This window comes from Apodemus sylvaticus, chromosome 17 (genome assembly GCF_947179515.1).
Source record: "Apodemus sylvaticus chromosome 17, mApoSyl1.1, whole genome shotgun sequence".
Lineage (NCBI taxonomy): Eukaryota > Metazoa > Chordata > Mammalia > Rodentia > Muridae > Apodemus > Apodemus sylvaticus.
The window spans coordinates 6,426,923-6,432,922 of record NC_067488.1 but is presented as its reverse complement, the minus strand read 5'-3'; the positions used below and the strand labels follow the sequence as shown (position 1 = coordinate 6,432,922).

Here is a 6,000-nt window from a genome sequence, read left to right as displayed (position 1 = left end):
CTTTCTTCAGCCCAGCCATGCATCAGCAAGGCATGACATGGGCTGGCCCACCATCTCCACCCAGTGAGATTTCTGGATTGCAGTCACCAGCGAGGCTGGCCCTGCCCCGTCAGGTGCATTCATCCTGGTTTGCAAAGAGATTTCCCAGATTGATGATAAAGCCACAAACGCCAAGGTCCACACTCCAAATTAAGCAGTACTACATACCCCCACCTCAAGCATAGGAAAGTAGGCTCAGAATGTAAAGTCACATGACTGCTTAGTCAAGAAACACAAAGATCCACAGCTCCTATGTACAGCCAAAAAAAAAAAAAAAAGTTTTGTTTTGTTTTGTTTTGAGACAGGGTCTTGCTATGTAACCCTAGCTGGCCTAAAATTCACATGTAGCCCAGGCAGGCCTTGAACTTGGGGCAATCTGCCTTCTTTTCAGCCACAAGAGTGCTGGAATTAAAAGCATATGCTATTATGCCCTGCAAAAGATACTGCTTTAAAATTTTTATTTATTATTCATTATTACTACTATGTGTATACATGTCTGTGCATGTATGCACATGTATGTACCTGTGCTCTAGATCAGAGGACAACTTTTGGGAGTAGCTGCTCTCCTTTTACTATTGAGTCTAGAGAATATATATCTAGAAATATATACATATATATACATATATATATATATATATATATATATGTTAAAGTAAAACAAAATTTGGGAAAGACTTTTACTTAAAATTCTAGGGACTAGGTCTGGAAAATAAATACACAGATGGAACATTTTACTTATGAAATCACAATGAGAAATATAACCAAGAGACACTAAGAAAATAAATAGGCGCACACACAATCCTTCGAGTGAGCACAGGAGTCAGAAAGTTAACCGTTTCCCCTCTAGTCTGCTGTCATTTTAGTTTCTTCACTGAGACCCAAAATCAAATTATGCACAAACTTTAACGTTCTCTGTACAAGATACAAAGAGTTGAGGCAGGGAGGAAGAATAAAGGTTTATTCCAGAACAGGTTACCTCCAGATGGTAATCACAGAGAAATACATGCTTCCGGGACCTCATGTTTCTTCCTCTTTCATTTGGGGCACCACGGAACTAAGGAAGGAGACACTGTGCTTTTTGTCCTGTTGTGACGAGTATCGAAGAGGTTTGAGTTTATCCTTGAGTTTGAATCCTCAAGGTTTTAAAATCTTTCTTGGCAGAGAAGTCCCTCGTCTGTCCAGGATAAGGAGCGTCGACACTTGAGTTTTTAGAGCAGACCTGGCTTCAAAAGTTCAATCACGTTGGCCAGTGTACCAATCTGGTTCGCTAATCCCTGCTGGTAAGCCAGGCCTGAACTCCAAGTTGTGCCGATCTCTTCGTGAGCTTGGAAAGAGGCTCTTCCTCGGTATCGAACTCTTTTCCACAGTTAGATGTACAAAGTCCCTTTGAAGAGAGACCAGACTTGGGTGTTCAGTGTGAACCATGTGCTGGACCCATTACAAGTATTTCTAGTCCTGCTGGCAATTCTATATTATACCCATTGCTGTTCTCACTGAGTAGTTAAATAATTAGGCTCAGAAAACATAAGCAGGCCATCATTTAGCAAGACGTTAGTTAAACTAGATTAGAATACATATATGTAAAAAAAAAAAAAAAAAACATGCTTCTATGTGTCCCAGAGGCCTAGGTGTGCCAATAATACAATTTGTGCTTTCTCTTAAAAACATTTTAATTTTATGAACATGAATGTTTTACTTGTGTGTATATAAGTATTTCACATGCATGTCTGGTGCTTTGGGGTGGGGGGGTGTTGGATTCCTGGAACTGGTGTTACAGGCAGTTATGAGGCAATGTGTGGGTGTCGGGACCTGAATCCAGGACCCCTAAAGAGCAGCCAGTGCTCTCCTCAGTTGAAGCATTCTCCAGTCCCTCCATAGGTGTTTTGTTTTGTTTTTTAATGAAATACTACAGGCAAAGGTTTATACTTGGTGTGGAGACACACACCTGTAATCCTGGCACTTGAGAGATTGAGGCAGAAGAATCAAGAGCTCAAGACCAGGGCTGGAGAGATGGCTTAGTGGTTAGGAGCATTGACTGCTCTTCCAAAGGTCCTGAGTTCAAATCCCAGCAACTAGATGGTGGCTCTTAACCATCTGTAATGAGATCTGAGGAGTGTCTGAAGACAGCTACCGGGTACTTACATATAATAAACAAATCTTTAAAAAAAAAAAGTTTTAAAAAAAAGTGGCCGGGCAGTGGTGGCACAGGCCTGTAATCCCAGCACTCTGGGAGGCCAGCCTGGTCTACAGGGTGAGCTCCAGGACAGCCAGGGCTACACAGAGAAACCCTGTCTCAAAAAAACCAAATCCAAACCCCCCCCCCCCAAAAAAAAGAGTTCAAGACCAGCCTTGGCTACATAGCGAGTTTTAGGGCAGCCTGGACTACATGAGACCCTGTCAGGAAGAAAAGTAAATAAATGAAGAGAGGGGAAGGAGAAGGAGAGAAATGGGGAGGGGAGAGGAAGAAGAGGAGGGAGAAAGAGTAGAAAGGAAGGAGGAAGCGAGGGAAAGGGAGGGGCAGGCCAGGGGCAGGAAGTGGAGGCGAAGGTAAGGGAGGAGCAGAGGTTAGGGGACCTAAGGGTAAGTAAACATAACCAAAGTTGTCACTTTGCTGTAACACCATCACTTAGGAAGGCCCAGGCAAAAGGACAGGAGCTCAAGACCAACCTAATCTAAATGATGAGACTCTGTGTTAAAACTGAATGAAAGGATGAACGAACGAACGAACAAATGAACGAACGAACGAAGAAACAGCTAAAAGAAAGAAACATAAGCTAACACCACGATGAAGTGGTGAGCAGTGTGTGGCGCACCACTCCGCTGATGTTTGCTGAGCCTTTGAGTTGTGCAGGGTAAGCTGGTAATGGCTTTACATACGGTGCACAGAAAGGATTTGACACCACGCATGGCAACACACAGGCCCCGTGTTATATTAGCATTATCTATGGATCAGTGGATGCTAGCTATGACGGCTACAGCAATGCTGAAACTAAGGACCTCTCTTCCAAGCCACAGACCCCAAGCCACAGACCCTGCCTCAGTACTTCTCCTTACCGACTGTACAAACCGGAGGAAGCCCCTCAGCACAGACCAGCCCCACCCCCACCCCGCTCCCCCGGGGCTCTTTGCCACAGGTACTCTCCGGGTTACGTAAAGAGCCCCCACCGTGCTTCTTGCTTCTTGGTGGGAAGGAGGGGGTGGCGGTCTCCAGCTCTTAGTTTGCATAATATTCTCATCTCTGTCAGAGTTGAGAAAGAAGCATGTGGTCTGGTGGCAGCAGCAGCAGCGGATGGGAGGAGCCATGACTCAGCAGGGCTCGGAAGAGATGGAACAGGGTAGCCCTGGGGGGCAGTAAAGACCCCATCTCACCCCACTAGTTGCACTGCGCTCTGGTAACTGGAACTGGAGGGAGTACCCTTGTATTGCTAAACTCCAATTTGGGGCTGGGGAGATAATTCAGTAGTTGCCCTGCAAACATGAAAGGCTGAATTCTATCCCTGAACCCATGTTAAATAAATAAATAAATAAATAAATAATCAATCAGGGTGTGGACAAGAGAGGTGGCTCCGTGGTTCTGGTCCAGGACCCATGGCGGGCAGCTCATGGCGGCTGTAATTACAGCTCTAGGATCACCCTGTGCTGGCTTCCCCGGATATCTGTACTCACATACACATATACATAATTAAAATGAATTTTTTAAAAATCCAGGCATGGCGATCCACACATAGAATCCCAGTGTAAGGGAGGTAGCATGGGCTGGTATCTGGGCCTAGATAGATTTGCAGCCAGCTTTAACCTAACACTGAATTCCAGGCCAATAAAAACACAAGCAGAACCAAATAAATTCCAACTTTACATTTAAAAGTGAAAAACCAGCTATTTGTGGTGCTGGGGTGGTATGGCTCAGTAGGAGAATCCTTGCCTAGTGTTTACAGGCTCTGGATTCAATTCCAGCACCATAAACATTTATTCACCTGTTAAAGTTACATAATGCAATATAAAAATGAATTGATAATTATATATGTATTATTTTCTAGAATTGATTCCTTGTAAGATGTGTGATTTGCAGTTATTTTCTCTCATTCTATGATTGCCCTATTACACTGTTCATAGTGGATTTTTTTCCTCTTCATTTTGTTTTGACTGAAGTAAATGTCTTACTCATGTAAGGAAAGTGCTTTTCCACTGATAGAAGTATGCCCCAGCCTGATAGGGTTTTTTTGTTTGTTTGTTTGAGATAAAGGCTCAGGGTAGACTTGAACTCAGTAAGTAGCCAAGGATGACCTAAAACTTCTTAGCCTCGACTCACCTCCCAGGTCCTAAGGTCTCTGGCATGTTCGACCATGCTCAGTTTATGAAGTGCTGGGGCTTCGTGTGTTAGGAAACCCTCCCCCAGCAGTGCTCATCCCCACGCCCGACTTCTATTCTGCGTGTATGGATATCCAGTGTTCCCTGGTGTCTTGTGTTGAGGACTGTTCTCCTGCCCAGTGGATGGTTTTAACATCCCTTCTAAAAAGCACATAATATTTATGAAGATTTATGTCTGGGCCTGCCATCCTATTCCACTGATTTATGTGTCTGCCTTACAGAAAAATTTCAAATTAGGAAGTAAAAATTGGGCATAGTGTACGTGATCTCAATTCCGGCATTGGGGAGGCTGATGCCAGGAGACTGAAGACTTGAGGCGAGCGTTGGGCATACAGCTCCGTGACAGAACACTTGGCAAATAAGCGTGGATTTAAGAAAATCAAGTTTGAGGCCAGTACAAGCTACAAAATCACGCACAAGCTCTCCGGGCTTCGATATTTTGTCTTGTTGTGTTGCTGTTATTGTTGTTTGTAGGCCACGCCTGTCTCTTTTCAGGATTTATTGTTTTTATTTTATATTCATTGGTGTTTTGCCTGAATGTATGTCTGTGTGAAAGTGTCAGAAGGCCTGAAATTGGAGTTACAGACAGGTATGAGCTACCATGTGGGTGCTGAGAAACGAGCCTGGATTGTCTGGAAGATCAGCCAGTGTGCTCAACTGTTCTTAACTGTAGAATCCAGAAGATTCTATCCCAGAGATCCTTTATACCAGAACTTCTACCTCCTTATTTCCTGCCTAAACTCATAGGCCAACAGCCTTTTATTGACAGGCAAAGCTTCCACACCTTGCACAAAAGAATTCCTCTACATTTAACCACTGAACCATCTCTCCAGCCCCTGAAGTTTTGCTCTTAAGACAGTTACACTCTCAAGAGTGTATATATACATTTTTGATATTCCTGCTTCTACCTCACGGAGGATTATAGGCATGCACCACCATACAACAACTTCCGTTTTGGTTCTTTTTTTGATTTTTGGTTTTTTTGTTTTGTTTTGTTTTGTTTTGTTTTGTTTTGTTTTGTTTTGTTTTGTTTGAGACAGGGTTTCTCTGTGTAGCCCTGGCTTTCCTGGAACTCACTCTGTAGACCAGGTTGGCCTTGAACTCAGAAATCTGCCTGCCTCTGCCTCCCAAGTGCTAGGATTACAGGCGTGCGCCACCACTGCCCAGCCTCTTCCATTTTTGTTCTTATTTAAGGTAATCTCTTGAGATTTTGTATGAATTTTAGTGCAGTCTGCAAAACAAAAAGAGCAACCATGATTTTGATAGTACTTGCTTAAGGGAGGCTGCAGGTAGAGGAAACCGCATTGAGTTCTAAACCTTACTCAGTACAGAATAGCTTAGGGTAGCTGGAGTCCCTGGAGTCGAGCCAATAAAAAATGTGAAGATGGTGAAGTGCCCCAAAGGAACCCACAAAATGCCTGATTTAAGGGAGACGAAAACACTGTTAGGAAGAACTCACATCCAGGAAGTGGTGGCACATGACTTTAATCCCAGCACTCAGGATGCAGAGGCAGGAGGATCTCTGAGTTCAAGGCTAGTCTGGTCTACAGAGTGAGTTCCAGGACAGCCAAGGATACACAGAGAAACCCTGTC

General features: G+C 43.9%; 1 long non-coding RNA gene across 1 annotated transcript; it reads right to left on the bottom strand.

Annotated features, from left to right (window-relative positions):
* Positions 1 to 978: 978 nt before the first annotated feature.
* Positions 979 to 3,379, bottom strand: LOC127667731 (uncharacterized). The gene is made up of 2 exons (XR_007973931.1): positions 3,205 to 3,379; positions 979 to 1,423 (listed from the first exon to the last, which is right to left on the bottom strand). It is a non-coding gene; the product is annotated as an uncharacterized LOC127667731 (long non-coding RNA).
* Between the last annotated feature and the right edge of the window lie 2,621 nt (positions 3,380 to 6,000).